Source organism: Coregonus clupeaformis, chromosome 6, assembly GCF_020615455.1.
Source record: "Coregonus clupeaformis isolate EN_2021a chromosome 6, ASM2061545v1, whole genome shotgun sequence".
In the NCBI taxonomy this organism is placed as follows: domain Eukaryota; kingdom Metazoa; phylum Chordata; class Actinopteri; order Salmoniformes; family Salmonidae; genus Coregonus; species Coregonus clupeaformis.
Genome location: NC_059197.1, coordinates 4468462 through 4489348, shown reverse-complemented (window position 1 = coordinate 4489348; position 20887 = coordinate 4468462). Strand labels below are relative to the sequence as shown.

The window sequence follows — 20887 nt, the reverse complement described above, 5'->3', positions numbered from 1 at the left end:
ATTTAAGATTGCTGATATCATGGCATCCTATTTTCGTTGGAATGCTGTATAGAAAAAGTTAATTTTATTGATATTGCATTGTTTAGATCATAGGTAGGGGATGTAGCTCAGTGGTAGAGCGCATGCTTTGCATGTTTGAGGTAATGGGTTAATCCCCAGCATCTCCATTGCTGCTTTTAGACAATTCCTACTTTCCAAAATGTTGATATTCAGCAGGAAATAGAGATGTGGTAAGTCATTTGGTCTTGTAACCTGAAGAACATGCGTTAAATTCCTGTTCGTGCCCTTATATCAGATAAGTGGAATGGTGTGAAAACTTGTAAGGCCTTTCTTTTGTAAACTGAAGTTAATGGGTTCGATCCCTGTCCATACCTCTATTTAAGATTGCTGATATCATGGTATCATAATTTTCGTTGGAATGCTGTATAGAAAAGTTAATTTTATTGATATTGCATTGTTTAGATCATAGAAAGGGGATGTAGCTCAGTGGTAGCGTGCATGCTTTGCATGTTTGAGGTACTGGGTTCAATCCCCAGCATCTCCATTGCTTCTTTTAGACAATTCCTACTTTCCAAAATGTTGATATTCAGCAGGAAATAGAGATCTGGTAAGTCATTTGGTCTTGTAACCTGAGAACATGCGTCAAATTCCTGTTCGTGCCCTTATAGCAGATAAGTGGAATGGTGTGTAAACTTGTAAGGCCTTCCTTTTCTAAACTGAAGTTCATGGGTTCGATCCCTGTCCATACCTCTATTTTAGATTGCTGATATCATGGCATCCTATTTTCGTTGGAATGCTGTATAGAAAAAGTTAATTTTATTGATATTGCATTGTTGATATCACAGAAAGGGGATGTAGCTCAGTGGTAGAGCGCATGCTTCGCATGTATGAGGTCCTGGGTTCAATCCCCAGCATCTCCATTGTTGCATTTAGACAATTCCTACTTTCCAAAATGTTGATATTCAGCAGGAAATAGAGATGTGGTAAGTCATTTGGTCTTGTAACCTGAAGAACATGCGTTAAATTCCTGTTCGTGCCCTTATATCAGATAAGTGGAATGGTGTGAAAACTTGTAAGGCCTTTCTTTTGTAAACTGAAGTTCATGGGTTCGATCCCTGTCCATACCTGTATTTTAGATTGCTGATATCATGGCATCCTATTTTCGTTGGAATGCTGTATAGAAAAAGTTAATTTTATTGATATTGTATTGTTTATATCATAGAAAGGGGATGTAGCTCAGTGGTAGCGTGCATGCTTTGCATGTTTGAGGTAATGGGTTAAATCCCCAGCATCTCAATTGCTTCATTTAGAAAATTCCTACTTTCCAAAATGTTGATATTTAGCAGGAAATAGAGATGTGGTAAGTCATTTGGTTTGTAACCTGAGAACATGCGTCAAATTCCTGTTCGTGCCCTTATAGAAGATAAGTGGAATGGTGTGAAAACTTGTAAGGCCTTTCTTTTGTAAACTGAAGTTAATGGGTTCGATCCCTGTCCATACCTCTATTAAGATTGATGATATCATGGTATCATAATTTCGTTGGAATGCTGTATAGAAATAGTTAATTTTATTGATATTGCATTGTTTAGATCATAGGAAGGGGATGTAGCTCAGTGGTAGCGCGCATGCTTTGCATGTTTGAGGTAATGGGTTAATCCCCAGCATCTCCATTGTTTCTTTTAGACAATTCCTACTTTCCAAAATGTTGATATTCAGCAGGAAATAGAGTTGTGGTAAGTCATTTGGTCTTGTAACCTGAAGAACATGCGTTAAATTCCTGTTCGTGCCCATATAGCAGATAAGTGGAATGGTGTGTAAACTTGTAAGGCCTTCCTTTTCTAAACTGAAGTTCATGGGTTCGATCCCTGTCCATACCTGTATTTAAGATTGCTGATATCATGGCATCCTATTTTCGTTGGAATGCTGTATAGAAAAAGTTAATTTTATTGATATTGCATTGTTTATATCATAGAAAGGGGATGTAGCTCAGTGGTAGAGCGCATGTTTCGCATGTTTGAGGTCCTGGGTTCAATCCCCAGGATCTAAATTTTTGCATTTAGACAATTCCTACTTTCCAAAATGTTGATATTCAGCAGGAAATAGAGATGTGGTAAGTCATTTGGTCTTGTAGCCTGAAGAACATGCGTTAAATTCCTGTTCGTGCCCTTATATCAGATAAGTGGAATGGTGTGAAAACTTGTAAGGCCTTTCTTTTGTAAACTGAAGTTCATGGGTTCGATCCCTGTCCATACCTCTATTTTAGATTGCTGATATCATGGCATCCTATTTTCGTTGGAATGCTGTATAGAAAAAGTTAATTTTATTGATATTGCATTGTTTATATCATAGAAAGGGGATGTAGCTCAGTGGAGAGCGCATGTTTCGCATGTTTGAGGTCCTGGGTTCAATTTGCATTTAGACAATTCCTACTTTCCAAAATGTTGATATTCAGCAGGAAATAGAGTTGTGGTAAGTAATTTGGTCTTGTAACCTGAAGAACATGCGTTAAATTCCTGTTCGTGCCCATATAGCAGATAAGTGGAATGGTGTGTAAACTTGTAAGGCCTTCCTTTTCTAAACTGAAGTTAATGGGTTCGATCCCTGTCCATACCTGTATTTAAGATTGCTGATATCATGGCATCCTATTTTCGTTGGAATGCTGTATAGAAAAAGTTAATTTTATTGATATTGCATTGTTTAGATCATAGGAAGGGGATGTAGCTCAGTGGTAGCGCGCATGCTTTGCATGTTTGAGGTAATGGGTTAAATCCCCAGCATCTCCATTGCTTCTTTTAGAAAATTCCTACTTTCCAAAATGTTGATATTTAGCAGGAAATAGAGATGTGGTAAGTCATTTGGTCTTGTAACCTGAAAACATGCGTCTAATTCCTGTTCGTGCCCGTATAGCAGATAAGTGGAATGGTGTGTAAACTTGTAAGGCCTTTCTTTTGTAAACTGAAGTTAATGGGTTCGATCCCTGTCCATACCTCTATTAAAGATTGATCATATCATGGTATCATAATTTCGTTGGAATGCTGTATAGAAAAAGTTAATTTTATTGATATTGCATTGTTTAGATCATAGGAAGGGGATGTAGCTCAGTGGTAGCGTGCATGCTTTGCATGTTTGAGGTAATGGGTTCAATCCCCAGCATCTCCATTGTTTCTTTTAGACAATTCCTACTTTCCAAAATGTTGATATTTAGCAGGAAATAGAGATGTGGTAAGTAATTGGTCTTGTAACCTGAAAACATGCTTCAAATTCCTGTTCGTTCCCTTATAGAAGATAAGTGGAATGGTGTGTAAACTTGTATGGCCTTCCTTTTCTAAACTGAAGTTCATGAGTTCGATCCCTGTCCATACCTGTATTTAAGATTGCTGATATCATGGCATCCTATTTTCGTTGGAATGCTGTATAGAAAAAGTTAATTTTATTGATATTGCATTGTTGATATCACAGAAAGGGGATGTAGCTCAGTGGTAGAGCGCATGCTTTGCATGTATGAGGTCCTGGGTTCAATCCCCAGCATCTCCATTGTTGCATTTAGACAATTCCTACTTTCCAAAATGTTGATATTTAGCAGGAAATAGAGATGTGGTAAGTCATTTGGTCTTGTAACCTGAAAACATGCGTCAAATTCCTGTTCGTGCCCGTATAGCAGATAAGTGGAATGGTGTGTAAACTTGTAAGGCCTTCCTTTTGTAAACTGAAGTTAATGGGTTCGATCCCTGTCCATACCTCTATTTAAGATTGCTGATATCATGGCATCCTATTTTCGTTGGAATGCTGTATAGAAAAAGTTAATTTTATTGATATTGCATTGTTTATATCATAGAAAGGGGATGTAGCTCAGTGGTAGAGCGCATGCTTTCGCATGTTTGAGGTCCTGGGTTCAATCCCCAGGATCTCAATTTTGCATTTAGACAATTCCTACTTTCCAAAATGTTGATATTCAGCAGGAAATAGAGATGTGGTAAGTCATTTGGTCTTGTAACCTGAAGAACATGCGTTAAATTCCTGTTCGTGCCCTTATAGCAGATAAGTGGAATGGTGTGAAAACTTGTAAGGCCTTTCTTTTGTAAACTGAAGTTCATGGGTTCGATCCCTGTCCATACCTCTATTTTAGATTGCTGATATCATGGCATCCTATTTTCGTTGGAATGCTGTATAGAAAAAGTTAATTTTATTGATATTGTATTGTTTATATCATAGAAAGGGGATGTAGCTCAGTGGTAGAGCGCATGTTTCGCATGTTTGAGGTACTGGGTTCAATCCCCAGGATCTCCATTGTTGCATTTAGACAATTCCTACTTTCCAAAATGTTGATATTCAGCAGGAAATAGAGTTGTGGTAAGTCATTTGGTCTTGTAACCTGAAGAACATGCGTTAAATTCCTGTTCGTGCCCATATAGCAGATAAGTGGAATGGTGTGTAAACTTGTAAGGCCTTCCTTTTCTAAACTGAAGTTCATGGGTTCGATCCCTGTCCATACCTGTATTTAAGATTGCTGATATCATGGCATCCTATTTTCGTTGGAATGCTGTATAGAAAAAGTTAATTTTATTGATATTGCATTGTTTATATCATAGGAAGGGGATGTAGCTCAGTGGTAGCGTGCATGCTTTGCATGTTTGAGGTACTGGGTTCAATCCCCAGCATCTCAATTGCTTCTTTTAGAAAATTCCTACTTTCCAAAATGTTGATATTCAGCAGGAAATAGAGATGTGGTAAGTCATTTGGTTTTGTAACCTGAAAACTTGCGTCAAATTCCTGTTCGTGCACTTATAGAAGATAAGTGGAATGGTGTGAAAACTTGTAAGGCCTTTCTTTTGTAAACTGAAGTTCATGGGTTCGATCCCTGTCCATACCTCTATTAAAGATTGATGATATCATGGTATCATAATTTCGTTGGAATGCTGTATAGAAATAGTTAATTTTATTGATATTGCATTGTTTAGATCATAGGAAGGGGATGTAGCTCAGTGGTAGCGTGCATGCTTTGCATGTTTGAGGTAATGGGTTGCATCTCCATTGCTTCTTTTAGACAATTCCTACTTTCCAAAATGTTGATATTCAGCAGGAAATAGAGATCTGGTAAGTCATTTGGTTTTGTAACCTGAAGAACATGCGTTAAATTCCTGTTCGTGCCCATATAGCAGATAAGTGGAATGGTGTGTAAACTTGTAAGGCCTTCCTTTTCTAAACTGAAGTTCAAGGGTTCGATCCCTGTCCATACCTGTATTTAAGATTGCTGATATCATGGCATCCTATTTTCGTTGGAATGCTGTATAGAAAAAGTTAATTTTATTGATATTGCATTGTTTATATCATAGAAAGGGGATGTAGCTCAGTGGTAGAGCGCATGTTTCGCATGTTTGAGGTCCTGGGTTCAATCCCCAGGATCTAAATTTTTGCATTTAGACAATTCCTACTTTCCAAAATGTTGATATTCAGCAGGAAATAGAGATGTGGTAAGTCATTTGGTCGTGTAACCTGAAAACATAAATTAAATTCCTGTTCGTGCCCTTCTAGAAGATGAGTGGAATGGTGTGTAAACTTGTAAGGCCTTGCTTTTGTAAACTGAAGATCATGGGTTCGATCCCTGTCCATAACTCTATTTAACATTGCTGATATCATGGCATCACAATTTTGTTGGAATGCTGTATAGAAAAAGTAAATTTTATTGATATTGCATTGTTGATATCACAGGAAGGGGATGTAGCTCAGTGGTAGAGCGCATGCTTTGCATGTATGAGGTTCTGGGTTCTATCTCCATTGCTTCTTTTAGACAATTCCTACTTTCCAAAATGTTGATATTCAGCAGGAAATAGAGATCTGGTAAGTCATTTGGTTTTGTAACCTGAAGAACATGCGTTAAATTCCTGTTCGTGCCCTTATAGCAGATAAGTGGAATGGTGTGAAAACTTGTAAGGCCTTTCATTTGTAAACTGAAGTTCATGGGTTCGATCCCTGTCCATACCTGTATTTAAGATTGCTGATATCATGGCATCCTATTTTCGTTGGAATGCTGTAAAGAAAAAGTTAATTTTATTGATATTGCATTGTTTATATCATAGAAAGGGGATGTAGCTCAGTGGTAGAGCGCATGCTTCGCATGTATGAGGTCCTGGGTTCGATCTCCATTGTTGCATTTAGACAATTCCTACTTTCCAAAATGTTGATATTCAGCAGGAAATAGAGATGTGGTAAGTCATTTGGTCTTGTAACCTGAAGAACATGCGTTAAATTCCAGTTCGTGCCCTTATAGCAGATAAGTGGAATGGTGTGTAAACTTGTAAGGCCTTTCTTTTGTAAACTGAAGTTCATGGGTTCGATCCCTGTCCATACCTCTATTTTAGAATGCTGATATCATTTCATCCTATTTTCGTTGGAATGGTGTATAGAAAAAGTTAATTTTATTGATATTGCATTGTTTATATCATAGAAAGGGGAGTTAGCTCAGTGGTAGAGCGCATGTTTAGCATGTTTGCTGTGTTCAATCCCCAGGATCTCAATTTTTGCATTTAGACAATTCCTACTTTCCAAAATGTTGATATTTAGCAGGAAATAGAGTTGTGGTAAGTCATTTGGTCTTGTAACCTGAAGAACATGCGTTAAATTCCTGTTCGTGCCCATATAGCAGATAAGTGGAATGGTGTGTAAACTTGTAAGGCCTTACTTTTGTAAACTGAAGTTCATGGGTTCGATCCCTGTCCATACCTCTATTTAAGATTGCTGATATCATGGCATCCTATTTTCGTTGGAATGCTGTATAGAAAAAGTTAATTTTATTGATATTGCATTGTTTAGATCATAGGAAGGGGATGTAGCTCAGTGGTAGCGCGCATGCTTTGCATGTTTGAGGTAATGGGTTAATCCCCAGCATCTCAATTGTTTGCATTTAGACAATTCCTACTTTCCAAAATGTTGATATTCAGCAGGAAATAGAGATCTGGTAAGTCATTTGGTTTTGTAACCTGAAAACATGCGTCAAATTCCTGTTCGTGCCCTTATAGCAGATAAGTGGAATGGTGTGAAAACTTGTAAGGCCTTTCTTTTGTAAACTGAAGTTAATGGGTTCGATCCCTGTCCATACCTCTATTAAAGATTGCTGATATCATGGTATCATAATTTTCGTTGGAATGCTGTATAGAAAAGTTAATTTTATTGATATTGCATTGTTTAGATCATAGAAAGGGGATGTAGCTCAGTGGTAGAGCGCATGCTTTGCATGTTTGAGGTACTGGGTTAATCCCCAGCATCTCCATTGCTGCATTTAGACAATTCCTACTTTCCAAAATGTTGATATTCAGCAGGAAATAGAGATGTGGTAAGTAATTTGGTCTTGTAACCTGAAGAACATGCGTTAAATTCCTGTTCGTGCCCTTATAGCAGATAAGTGGAATGGTGTGTAAACTTGTAAGGCCTTCCTTTTCTAAACTGAAGTTAATGGGTTCGATCCCTGTCCATACCTGTATTTAAGATTGCTGATATCATGGCATCCTATTTTCGTTGGAATGGTGTATAGAAAAAGTTAATTTTATTGATATTGCATTGTTTAGATCATAGGAAGGGGATGTAGCTCAGTGGTAGCGTGCATGCTTTGCATGTTTGAGGTAATGGGTTAAATCCCCAGCATCTCCATTGCTGCTTTTAGAAAATTCCTACTTTCCAAAATGTTGATATTCAGCAGGAAATAGAGATCTGGTAAGTCATTTGGTTTTGTAACCTGAAAACATGCGTCAAATTCCTGTTCTTGCACTTATAGAAGATAAGTGGAATGGTGTGAAAACTTGTAAGGCCTTTCTTTTATAAACTGAAGTTCATGGGTTCGATCCCTGTCCATACCTCTATTAAAGATTGATGATATCATGGTATCATAATTTCGTTGGAATGCTGTATAGAAATAGTTAATTTTATTGATATTGCATTGTTTAGATCATAGGAAGGGGATGCTTTGCATGTTTGAGGTAATGGGTTCAATCCCCAGCATCTCCATTGCTTCTTTTAGACAATTCCTACTTTCCAAAATGTTGATATTCAGCAGGAAATAGAGATCTGGTAAGTCATTTGGTTTTGTAACCTGAAAACATGCGTCAAATTCCTGTCCGTGCCCATATAGCAGATAAGTGGAATGGTGTGTAAACTTGTAAGGCCTTTCTTTTGTAAACTGAAGTTCAAGGGTTCGATCCCTGTCCATACCTGTATTTAAGATTGCTGATATCATGGCATCCTATTTTCGTTGGAATGCTGTATAGAAAAAGTTAATTTTATTGATATTGCATTGTTGATATCATAGAAAGGGGATGTAGCTCAGTGGTAGAGCGCATGCTTTGCATGTATGAGGTCCTGGGTTCAATCCCCAGCATCTCCATTGTTGCATTTAGACAATTCCTACTTTCCAAAATGTTGATATTCAGCAGGAAATAGAGATGTGGTAAGTCATTTGGTCTTGTAACCTGAAGAACATGCGTTAAATTCCTGTTCGTGCCCTTATAGCAGATAAGTGGAATGGTGTGTAAACTTGTAAGGCCTTCCTTTTCTAAACTGAAGTTCATGGGTTCGATCCCTGTCCATACCTGTATTTAAGATTGCTGATATCATGGCATCCTATTTTCGTTGGAATGCTGTATAGAAAAAGTTAATTTTATTGATATTTCATAGTTTATATTGCAGAAAGGGGATGTAGCTCAGTGGTAGAGTGCATGTATGAGGTCCTGTGTTCAATCCCCAGCATATCCATTGTTGCATTTAGACAATTCCTTCTTTCCAAAATGTTGATATTTATCAGGAAATAGAGATGTGGTAAGTCATTTGGTCTTGTAACCTGAAAAAATTAGTCAAATTCCTGTTCGTGCCGTTATAGAAGATAAGTGGAATGGTGTGTAAACTTGTAAGGCCTTTCTTTTGTAAACTGAAGTTCATGGGTTCGATCGCTGTCCATACCTCTATTTAACATTGCTGAAATCATGGCATCACAATTTCGTTCGAATGCTGTATAGAAAAAGTTAATTTTATTGATATTGCATTGTTGATATCACAGAAAGGGGATGTAGCTCAGTGGTAGAGCGCATGCTTTGCATGTATGAGGTAATGGGTTGCATCTCCATTGTTGCTTTTAGACAATTCCTTCTTTCCAAAATGTTGATATTCAGCAGGAAATAGAGATGTGGTAAGTCATTTGGTCTTGTAACCTGAAAACATGCTTCAAATTCCTGTTCGTGCCCTTATAGAAGATAAGTGGAATGGTGTGAAAACTTGTAAGGCCTTTCTTTTGTAAACTGAAGTTAATGGGTTCGATCCCTGTCCATACCTCTATTTTAGATTGCTGATATCATGGCATCCTATTTTCGTTGGAATGCTGTATAGAAAAAGTTAATTTTATTGATATTGCATTGTTTATATCATAGAAAGGGGATGTAGCTCAGTGGTAGAGCGCATGTTTTGCATGTTTGAGGTCCTGGGTTCAATCCCCAGGATCTCCATTTTTGCATTTAGACAATTCCTACTTTCCAAAATGTTGATATTCAGCAGGAAATAGAGATGTGGTAAGTCATTTGGTCTTGTAACCTGAAGAACATGCGTTAAATTCCTGTTCGTGCCCTTATATCAGATAAGTGGAATGGTGTGAAAACTTGTAAGGCCTTTCTTTTGTAAACTGAAGTTCATGGGTTCGATCCCTGTCCATACCTCTATTTTAGATTGCTGATATCATGGCATCCTATTTTCGTTGGAATGCTGTATAGAAAAAGTTAATTTTATTGATATTGCATTGTTTATATCATAGAAAGGGGATGTAGCTCAGTGGTAGAGCGCATGCTTCGCATGTATGAGGTCCTGGGTTCAATCCCCAGCATCTCCATTTTGCATTTAGACAATTCCTACTTTCCAAAATGTTGATATTTAGCAGGAAATAGAGATGTGGTAAGTCATTTGGTCTTGTAACCTGAAGAACATGCGTTAAATTCCAGTTCGTGCCCTTATAGCAGATAAGTGGAATGGTGTGTAAACTTGTAAGGCCTTACTTTTCTAAACTGAAGTTCAAGGGTTCGATCCCTGTCCATACCTGTATTTAAGATTGCTGATATCATGGCATCCTATTTTCGTTGGAATGCTGTATAGAAAAAGTTAATTTTATTGATATTGCATTGTTTAGATCATAGGAAGGGGATGTAGCTCAGTGGTAGCGTGCATGCTTTGCATGTTTGAGGTAATGGGTTGCATCTCCATTGCTTCTTTTAGACAATTCCTACTTTCCAAAATGTTGATATTCAGCAGGAAATAGAGATCTGGTAAGTCATTTGGTTTTGTAACCTGAAGAACATGCGTTAAATTCCTGTTCGTGCCCTTATAGAAGATAAGTGGAATGGTGTGTAAACTTGTAAGGCCTTCCTTTTGTAAACTGAAGTTAATGGGTTCGATCCCTGTCCATACCTGTATTTAAGATTGCTGATATCATGGCATCCTATTTTCGTTGGAATGCTGTATAGAAAAAGTTAATTTTATTGATATTGCATTGTTTATATCATAGAAAGGGGATGTAGCTCAGTGGTAGAGCGCATGCTTCGCATGTTTGAGGTCCTGGGTTCAATCCCCAGGATCTACATTGTTGCATTTAGACAATTCCTACTTTCCAAAATGTTGATATTCAGCAGGAAATAGAGATGTGGTAAGTCATTTGGTCTTGTAACCTGAAGAACATGCGTTAAATTCCTGTTCGTGCCCTTATATCAGATAAGTGGAATGGTGTGAAAACTTGTAAGGCCTTTCTTTTGTAAACTGAAGTTCATGGGTTCGATCCCTGTCCATACCTCTATTTTAGATTGCTGATATCATGGCATCCTATTTTCGTTGGAATGCTGTATAGAAAAAGTTAATTTTATTGATATTGCATTGTTTATATCATAGAAAGGGGATGTAGCTCAGTGGTAGAGCGCATGTTTCGCATGTTTGAGGTCCTGGGTTCAATCTCCATTTTTGCATTTAGACAATTCCTACTTTCCAAAATGTTGATATTCAGCAGGAAATAGAGTTGTGGTAAGTAATTTGGTCTTGTAACCTGAAGAACATGCGTTAAATTCCTGTTCGTGCCCATATAGCAGATAAGTGGAATGGTGTGTAAACTTGTAAGGCCTTCCTTTTCTAAACTGAAGTTCATGGGTTCGATCCCTGTCCATACCTGTATTTAAGATTGCTGATATCATGGCATCCTATTTTCGTTGGAATGCTGTATAGAAAAAGTTAATTTTATTGATATTGCATTGTTTAGATCATAGGAAGGGGATGTAGCTCAGTGGTAGCGTGCATGCTTTGCATGTTTGAGGTAATGGGTTAAATCCCCAGCATCTCCATTGCTTCTTTTAGAAAATTCCTACTTTCCAAAATGTTGATATTCAGCAGGAAATAGAGATCTGGTAAGTCATTTGGTTTTGTAACCTGAAAACATGCGTCAAATTCCTGTTCGTGCACTTATAGAAGATAAGTGGAATGGTGTGAAAACTTGTAAGGCCTTTTTTTTGTAAACTGAAGTTAATGGGTTCGATCCCTGTCCATACCTCTATTTTAGATTGCTGATATCATGGCATCCTATTTTCGTTGGAATGCTGTATAGAAAAAGTTAATTTTATTGATATTGCATTGTTTATATCATAGAAAGGGGATGTAGATCAGTGGTAGAGCGCATGTTTCGCATGTTTGATTTCCTGGGTTCAATCCCCAGGATCTCCATTTTTGCATTTAGACAATTCCTACTTTCCAAAATGTTGATATTCAGCAGGAAATAGAGTTGTGGTAAGTCATTTGGTCTTGTAACCTGAAGAACATGCGTTAAATTCCGTTTCGTGCCCATATAGCAGATAAGTGGAATGGTGTGTAAACTTGTAAGGCCTTACTTTTGTAAACTGAAGTTCATGGGTTCGATCCCTGTCCATACCTGTATTTAAGATTGCTGATATCATGGCATCCTATTTTCGTTGGAATGCTGTATAGAAAAAGTTAATTTTATTGATATTGCATTGTTTAGATCATAGGAAGGGGATGTAGCTCAGTGGTAGCGCGCATGCTTTGCATGTTTGAGGTAATGGGTTAAATCCCCAGCATCTCCATTGCTGCATTTAGACAATTTCCTACTTTCCAAAATGTTGATATTCAGCAGGAAATAGAGATCTGGTAAGTCATTTGGTCTTGTAACCTGAAAACATGCGTCAAATTCCTGTTCGTGCCCTTATAGCAGATAAGTGGAATGGTGTGTAAACTTGTAAGGCCTTTCTTTTGTAAACTGAAGTTAATGGGTTCGATCCCTGTCCATACCTCTATTTTAGATTGCTGATATCATGGCATCCTATTTTCGTTGGAATGCTGTATAGAAAAAGTTAATTTTATTGATATTGCATTGTTTATATCACAGAAAGGGGATGTAGCTCAGTGGTAGAGCGCATGCTTTGCATGTTTGATGTCCTGGGTTCAATCCCCAGGATCTCCATTTTTGCATTTAGACAATTCCTACTTTCCAAAATGTTGATATTCAGCAGGAAATAGAGTTGTGGTAAGTCATTTGGTCTTGTAACCTGAAGAACATGCGTTAAATTCCTGTTTCGTGCCCTTATAGCAGATAAGTGGAATGGTGTGTAAACTTGTAAGGCCTTCCTTTTCTAAACTGAAGTTCATGGGTTCGATCCCTGTCCATACCTGTATTTAAGATTGCTGATATCATGGCATCCTATTTTCGTTGGAATGCTGTATAGAAAAAGTTAATTTTATTGATATTGCATTGTTTAGATCATAGGAAGGGGATGTAGCTCAGTGGTAGCGTGCATGCTTTGCATGTTTGAGGTAATGGGTTAAATCCCCAGCATCTCCATTGCTTCTTTTAGACATATCCTACTTTCCAAAATGTTGATATTCAGCAGGAAATAGAGATCTGGTAAGTCATTTGGTTTTGTAACGTGAAAACATGCGTCAAATTCCTGTTCTTGCACTTATAGAAGATAAGTGGAATGGTGTGAAAACTTGTAAGGCCTTTCTTTTGTAAACTGAAGTTCATGGGTTCGATCCCTGTCCATACCTCTATTAAAGATTGATGATATCATGGTATCATAATTTTGTTGGAATGCTGTATAGAAATAGTTAATTTTATTGATATTGCATTGTTTAGATCATAGGAAGGGGATGTAGCTCAGTGTTAGCGTGCATGCTTTGCATGTTTGAGGTAATGGGTTAAATCCCCAGCATCTCCATTGCTTCTTTTAGAAAATTCCTACTTTCCAAAATGTTGATATTCAGCAGGAAATAGAGATCTGGTAAGTCATTTGGTTTTGTAACCTGAAAACATGCGTCAAATTCCTGTTCGTGCCCATATAGCAGATAAGTGGAATGGTGTGTAAACTTGTAAGGCCTTCCTTTTCTAAACTGAAGTTCATGGGTTCGATCCCTGTCCATACCTGTATTTAAGATTGCTGATATCATGGCATCCTATTTTCGTTGGAATGCTGTATAGAAAAAGTTAATTTTATTGATATTGCATTGTTGATATCACAGAAAGGGGATGTAGCTCAGTGGTAGAGCGCATGCTTTGCATGTATGAGGTCCTGGGTTCAATCCCCAGCATCTCCATTGTTGCATTTAGACAATTCCTACTTTCCAAAATGTTGATATTCAGCAGGAAATAGAGATGTGGTAAGTCATTTGGTCTTGTAACCTGAAGAACATGCGTTAAATTCCTGTTCGTGCCCATATAGCAGATAAGTGGAATGGTGTGTAAACTTGTAAGGCCTTCCTTTTCTAAACTGAAGTTCATGGGTTCGATCCCTGTCCATACCTGTATTTAAGATTGCTGATATCATGGCATCCTATTTTCGTTGGAATGCTGTATAGAAAAAGTTAATTTTATTGATATTGCATTGTTGATATCACAGAAAGGGGATGTAGCTCAGTGGTAGAGCGCATGCTTCGCATGTATGAGGTCCTGGGTTGCATCTCCATTGTTGCATTTAGACAATTCCTTCTTTCCAAAATGTTGATATTTATCAGGAAATAGAGATGTGGTAAGTCATTTGGTCTTGTAACCTGAAAACATGCATTCAATTCCTGTTCGTGCCCTTATAGAAGATAAGTGGAATGGTGTGTAAACTTGTAAGGCCTTTCTTTTGTAAACTGAAGTTAATGTGTTCGATCCCTGTCCATACCTCTATTTAACATTGCTGATATCATGGCATCACAATTTTGTTGGAATGCTGTATAGAAAAAGTTAATTTTATTGATATTGCATTATTTATGTCACAGAAAGGGGATGTAGCTCAGTGGTAGCGTGCATGCTTTGCATGTTTGAGGTAATGGGTTGCATCCCCATTGCTTCTTTTAGACAATTCCTACTTTCCAAAATGTTGATATTCAGCAGGAAATAGAGATCTGGTAAGTCATTTGGTTTTGTAACCTGAAAACATGCGTCAAATTCCTGTTCGTGCCCTTATAGCAGATAAGTGGAATGGTGTGTAAACTTGTAAGGCCTTCCTTTTCTAAACTGAAGTTCATGGGTTCGATCCCTGTCCATACCTGTATTTAAGATTGCTGATATCATGGCATCCTATTTTCGTTGGAATGCTGTATAGAAAAAGTTAATTTTATTGATATTGCATTGTTTATATCATAGAAAGGGGATGTAGCGCAGTGGTAGAGCGCATGTTTTGCATGTTTGAGGTCCTGGGTTCAATCCCCAGGATCTCCATTTTTGCATTTAGACAATTCCTACTTTCCAAAATGTTGATATTCAGCAGGAAATAGAGTTGTGGTAAGTCATTTGGTCTTGTAACCTGAAGAACATGCGTTAAATTCCTGTTCGTGCCCATATAGCAGATAAGTGGAATGGTGTGTAAACTTGTAAGGCCTTCCTTTTCTAAACTGAAGTTCATGGGTTCGATCCCTGTCCATACCTGTATTTAAGATTGCTGATATCATGGCATCCTATTTTCGTTGGAATGCTGTATAGAAAAAGTTTAATTTTATTGATATTGCATTGTTTAGATCATAGGAAGGGGATGTAGCTCAGTGGTAGCGTGCATGCTTTGCATGTTTGAGGTAATGGGTTCAATCCCCAGCATCTCCATTGCTTCTTTTAGAAAATTCCTACTTTCCAAAATGTTGATATTCAGCAGGAAATAGAGATCTGGTAAGTCATTTGGTCTTGTAACCTGAAAACATGCGTCAAATTCCTGTTCGTGCCCATATAGCAGATAAGTGGAATGGTGTGTAAACTTGTAAGGCCTTCCTTTTCTAAACTGAAGTTCAAGGGTTCGATCCCTGTCCATACCTGTTTTTAAGATTGCTGATATCATGGCATCCTATTTTCGTTGGAATGCTGTATAGAAAAAGTTAATTTTATTGATATTGCATTGTTGATATCACAGAAAGGGGATGTAGCTCAGTGGTAGAGCGCATGCTTTGCATGTATGAGGTCCTGGGTTCAATCCCCAGCATCTCCATTGTTGCATTTAGACAATTCCTACTTTCCAAAATGTTGATATTCAGCAGGAAATAGAGATCTGGTAAGTCATTTGGTCTTGTAACCTGAAGAACATGCGTTAAATTCCTGTTCGTGCCCATATAGCAGATAAGTGGAATGGTGTGTAAACTTGTAAGGCCTTCCTTTTCTAAACTGAAGTTCAAGGGTTCGATCCCTGTCCATACCTGTATTTAAGATTGCTGATATCATGGCATCCTATTTTCGTTGGAATGCTGTATAGAAAAAGTTAATTTTATTGATAGTGCATTGTTGATATCACAGAAAGGGGATGTAGCTCAGTGGTAGAGCGCATGCTTCGCATGTTTGAGGTCCTGGGTTCCATCTCCATTGTTGCATTTAGACAATTCCTACTTTCCAAAATGTTGATATTCAGCAGGAAATAGAGATGTGGTAAGTCATTTGGTCTTGTAACCTGAAAACATGCATTCAATTCCTGTTCGTGCCCTTATAGAAGATAAGTGGAATGGTGTGTAAACTTGTAAGGCCTTTCTTTTGTAAACTGAAGTTAATGTGTTCGATCCCTGTCCATACCTCTATTTAACATTGCTGATATCATGGCATCACAATTTTGTTGGAATGCTGTATAGAAAAAGTTAATTTTATTGATATTGCATTTTTTATGTCACAGAAAGGGGATGTATCTCAGTGGTAGCGTGCATGCTTTGCATGTTTGAGGTAATGGGTTGCATCCCCATTGCTTCTTTTAGACAATTCCTACTTTCCAAAATGTTGATATTCAGCAGGAAATAGAGTTGTGGTAAGTCATTTGGTCTTGTAACCTGAAGAACATGCGTTAAATTCCTGTTCGTGCCCATATAGCAGATAAGTGGAATGGTGTGTAAACTTGTAAGGCCTTCCTTTTCTAAACTGAAGTTCATGGGTTCGATCCCTGTCCATACCTGTATTTAAGATTGCTGATATCATGGCATCCTATTTTCGTTGGAATGCTGTATAGAAAAAGTTAATTTTATTGATATTGCATTGTTTAGATCATAGGAAGGGGATGTAGCTCAGTGGTAGCGTGCATGCTTTGCATGTTTGAGGTAATGGGTTAAATCCCCAGCATCTCCATTGCTTCTTTTAGAAAATTCCTACTTTCCAAAATGTTGATATTCAGCAGGAAATAGAGATCTGGTAAGTCATTTGGTTTTGTAACCTGAAAACATTCGTCAAATTCCTGTTCGTGCCCTTATAGAAGATAAGTGGAATGGTGTGAAAACTTGTAAGGCCTTTCTTTTGTAAACTGAAGTTCATGGGTTCGATCCCTGTCCATACCTCTATTAAAGATTGATGATATCATGGTATCATAATTTCGTTGGAATGCTGTATAGAAATAGTTAATTTTATTGATATTGCATTGTTTAGATCATAGGAAGGGGATGTAGCTCAGTGGTAGCGTGCATGCTTTGCATGTTTGAGGTAATGGGTTCAATCCCCAGCATCTCCATTGCTTCTTTTAGACAATTCCTACTTTCCAAAATGTTGATATTCAGCAGGAAATAGAGATCTGGTAAGTCATTTGGTTTTGTAACCTGAAAACATGCGTCAAATTCCTGTCCGTGCCCTTATATCAGATAAGTGGAATGGTGTGAAAACTTGTAAGGCCTTTCTTTTGTAAACTGAAGTTAATGGGTTCGATCCCTGTCCATACCTCTATTTTAGATTGCTGATATCATGGCATCCTATTTTCGTTGGAATGCTGTATAGAAAAAGTTAATTTTATTGATATTGCATTGTTTAGATCATAGAAAGGGGATGTAGATCAGTGGTAGAGCGCATGTTTCGCATGTTTGATTTCCTGGGTTCAATCCCCAGGATCTCCATTTTTGCATTTAGACAATTCCTACTTTCCAAAATGTTGATATTCAGCAGGAAATAGAGTTGTGGTAAGTCATTTGGTCTTGTAACCTGAAGAACATGCGTTAAATTCCGTTTCGTGCCCATATAGCAGATAAGTGGAATGGTGTGTAAACTTGTAAGGCCTTCCTTTTCTAAACTGAAGTTCATGGGTTCGATCCCTGTCCATACCTGTATTTAAGATTGCTGATATCATGGCATCCTATTTTCGTTGGAATGCTGTATAGAAAAAGTTAATTTTATTGATATTGCATTGTTTAGATCATAGGAAGGGGATGTAGCTCAGTGGTAGCGTGCATGCTTTGCATGTTTGAGGTAATGGGTTAAATCCCCAGCATCTCCATTGCTTCTTTTAGACATATCCTACTTTCCAAAATGTTGATATTCAGCAGGAAATAGAGATCTGGTAAGTCATTTGGTCTTGTAACCTGAAGAACATGCGTTAAATTCCTGTTCGTGCCCTTATATCAGATAAGTGGAATGGTGTGAAAACTTGTAAGGCCTTTCTTTTGTAAACTGAAGTTCATGGGTTCGATCCCTGTCCATACCTCTATTAAAGATTGATGATATCATGGTATCATAATTTCGTTGGAATGCTGTATAGAAATAGTTAATTTTATTGATATTGCATTGTTTAGATCATAGGAAGGGGATGTAGCTCAGTGGTAGCGTGCATGCTTTGCATGTTTGAGGTAATGGGTTCAATCCCCAGCATCTCCATTGCTTCTTTTAGACAATTCCTACTTTCCAAAATGTTGATATTCAGCAGGAAATAGAGATCTGGTAAGTCATTTGGTTTTGTAACCTGAAAACATGCGTCAAATTCCTGTTCGTGCCCATATAGCAGATAAGTGGAATGGTGTGTAAACTTGTAAGGCCTTCCTTTTCTAAACTGAAGTTCAAGGGTTCGATCCCTGTCCATACCTGTATTTAAGATTGCTGATATCATGGCATCCTTTTTTCGTTGGAATGCTGTATAGAAAAAGTAAATTTTATTGATATTGCATTGTTTATATCACAGAAAGGGGATGTAGCTCAGTGGTAGAGCGCATGCTTCGCATGTATGAGGTCCTGGGTTCAATCCCCAGCATCTCCATTGTTTCTTTTAGACAATTCCTACTTTCCAAAATGTTGATATTTAGCAGGAAATAGAGATGTGGTAAGTAATTGGTCTTGTAACCTGAAAACATGCTTCAAATTCCTGTTCGTTCCCTTATAGAAGATAAGTGGAATGGTGTTCAAACTTGTAAGGCCTTGCTTTTGTAAACTGAAGTTAATGGGTTCGATCCCTGTCCATACCTCTATTTTAGATTGCTGATATCATGGCATCCTATTTTCGTTGGAATGCTGTATAGAAAAAGTTAATTTTATTGATATTGCATTGTTGATATCACAGAAAGGGGATGTAGCTCAGTGGTAGAGCGCATGCTTCGCATGTATGAGGTCCTGGGTTCAATCCCCAGCATCTCCATTGTTGCATTTAGACAATTCCTACTTTCCAAAATGTTGATATTCAGCAGGAAATAGAGATGTGGTAAGTCATTTGGTCTTGTAACCTGAAGAACATGCGTTAAATTCCTGTTCGTGCCCTTATATCAGATAAGTGGAATGGTGTGAAAACTTGTAAGGCCTTTCTTTTGTAAACTGAAGTTCATGGGTTCGATCCCTGTCCATACCTCTATTTTAGATTGCTGATATCATGGCATCCTATTTTCGTTGGAATGCTGTATAGAAAAAGTTAATTTTATTGATATTGCATTGTTTATATCATAGAAAGGGGATGTAGCTCAGTGGTAGAGCGCATGTTTCGCATGTTTGAGGTCCTGGGTTCAATCCCCAGGATCTCCATTTTTGCATTTAGACAATTCCTACTTTCCAAAATGTTGATATTCAGCAGGAAATAGAGTTGTGGTAAGTCATTTGGTCTTGTAACCTGAAGAACATGCGTTAAATTCCTGTTCGTGCCCATATAGCAGATAAGTGGAATGGTGTGTAAACTTGTAAGGCCTTCCTTTTCTAAACTGAAGTTCATGGGTTCGATCCCTGTCCATACCTGTATTTAAGATTGCTGATATCATGGCATCCTATTTTCGTTGGAATGCTGTATAGAAAAAGTTAAATTTTATTGATATTGCATTGTTTAGATCATAGGAAGGGGGTGTAGCTCAGTGGTAGCGTGCATGCTTTGCATGTTTGAGGTAATGGGTTAAATCCCCAGCATCTCCATTGCTTCTTTTAGACAATTCCTACTTTCCAAAATGTTGATATTCAGCAGGAAATAGAGATGTGGTAAGTCATTTGGTTTTGTAACCTGAAAACATGCGTCAAATTCCTGTTCGTGCACTTATAGAAGATAAGTGGAATGGTGTGAAAACTTGTAAGGCCTTTCTTTTGTAAACTGAAGTTCATGGGTTCGATCCCTGTCCATACCTCTATTAAAGATTGATGATATCATGGTATCATAATTTCGTTGGAATGCTGTATAGAAATAGTTAATTTTATTGATATTGCATTGTTTAGATCATAGGAAGGGGATGTAGCTCAGTGGTAGCGTGCATGCTTTGCATGTTTGAGGTAATGGGTTCAATCCCCAGCATCTCCATTGCTTCTTTTAGACAATTCCTACTTTCCAAAATGTTGATATTCAGCAGGAAATAGAGTTGTGGTAAGTCATTTGGTCTTGTAACCTGAAAACATGCGTCAAATTCCTGTCCGTGCCCATATAGCAGATAAGTGGAATGGTGTGTAAACTTGTAAGGCCTTCCTTTTCTAAACTGAAGTTCAAGGGTTCGATCCCTGTCCATACCTGTATTTAAGATTGCTGATATCATGGCATCCTATTTTCGTTGGAATGCTGTATAGAAAAAGTTAATTTTATTGATATTGCATTGTTTATGTCATAGAAAGGGGATGTAGCTCAGTGGTAGAGCGCATGCTTCGCATGTATGAGGTCCTGGGTTCAATCCCCAGCATCTCCATTGTTGCATTTAGACAATTCCTACTTTCCAAAATGTTGATATTCAGCAGGAAATAGAGATGTGGTAAGTCATTTGGTCTTGTAACCTGAAGAACATGCGTTAAATTCCTGTTCGTGCCCATATAGCAGATAAGTGGAATGGTGTGTAAACTTGTAAGGCCTTCATTTTCTAAACTGAAGTTCATGGGTTCGATCCCTGTCCATACCTGTATTTAAGATTGCTGATATCATGGCATCCTATTTTCGTTGGAATGCTGTATAGAAAAAGTTAATTTTATTGATATTGCATTGTTGATATCACAGAAAGGGGATGTAGCTCAGTGGTAGAGCGCATGCTTCGCATGTATGAGGTCCTGGGTTCAATCCCCAGCATCTCCATTGTTGCATTTAGACAATTCCTTCTTTCCAAAATGTTGATATTTATCAGGAAATAGAGATGTGGTAAGTCATTTGGTCTTGTAACCTGAAAACATGCATTCAATTCCTGTTCGTGCCCTTATAGAAGATAAGTGGAATGGTGTGTAAACTTGTAAGGC

The 20887-nt window shown here is 37.8% G+C and overlaps 13 non-coding genes across 13 annotated transcripts; all 13 read left to right on the top strand.

Moving 5' to 3' along the window:
• The first annotated feature begins 848 nt into the window (after positions 1–848).
• On the top strand, positions 849–920 carry trnaa-cgc. Its single transcript has one exon. It is a non-coding gene; the product is annotated as a tRNA-Ala (tRNA).
• A 2542-nt stretch (positions 921–3462) lies between these two features.
• trnaa-ugc lies at positions 3463–3534 on the top strand. Its single transcript has one exon. It is a non-coding gene; the product is annotated as a tRNA-Ala (tRNA).
• A 681-nt stretch (positions 3535–4215) lies between these two features.
• On the top strand, positions 4216–4287 carry trnaa-cgc. The gene has a single exon. It is a non-coding gene; the product is annotated as a tRNA-Ala (tRNA).
• Positions 4288–8302: 4015 nt separating this feature from the next.
• On the top strand, positions 8303–8374 carry trnaa-ugc. The gene has a single exon. It is a non-coding gene; the product is annotated as a tRNA-Ala (tRNA).
• A 1416-nt stretch (positions 8375–9790) lies between these two features.
• trnaa-cgc lies at positions 9791–9862 on the top strand. Its single transcript has one exon. It is a non-coding gene; the product is annotated as a tRNA-Ala (tRNA).
• A 672-nt stretch (positions 9863–10534) lies between these two features.
• Positions 10535–10606, top strand: trnaa-cgc. Its single transcript has one exon. It is a non-coding gene; the product is annotated as a tRNA-Ala (tRNA).
• A 2933-nt stretch (positions 10607–13539) lies between these two features.
• trnaa-ugc lies at positions 13540–13611 on the top strand. The gene has a single exon. It is a non-coding gene; the product is annotated as a tRNA-Ala (tRNA).
• Positions 13612–15404: 1793 nt separating this feature from the next.
• On the top strand, positions 15405–15476 carry trnaa-ugc. Its single transcript has one exon. It is a non-coding gene; the product is annotated as a tRNA-Ala (tRNA).
• A 2922-nt stretch (positions 15477–18398) lies between these two features.
• Positions 18399–18470, top strand: trnaa-cgc. Its single transcript has one exon. It is a non-coding gene; the product is annotated as a tRNA-Ala (tRNA).
• Positions 18471–18773: 303 nt separating this feature from the next.
• Positions 18774–18845, top strand: trnaa-cgc. Its single transcript has one exon. It is a non-coding gene; the product is annotated as a tRNA-Ala (tRNA).
• Positions 18846–19150: 305 nt separating this feature from the next.
• trnaa-cgc lies at positions 19151–19222 on the top strand. Its single transcript has one exon. It is a non-coding gene; the product is annotated as a tRNA-Ala (tRNA).
• Positions 19223–20280: 1058 nt separating this feature from the next.
• On the top strand, positions 20281–20352 carry trnaa-ugc. The gene has a single exon. It is a non-coding gene; the product is annotated as a tRNA-Ala (tRNA).
• A 305-nt stretch (positions 20353–20657) lies between these two features.
• On the top strand, positions 20658–20729 carry trnaa-cgc. The gene has a single exon. It is a non-coding gene; the product is annotated as a tRNA-Ala (tRNA).
• The last annotated feature ends 158 nt before the right edge of the window (positions 20730–20887 follow it).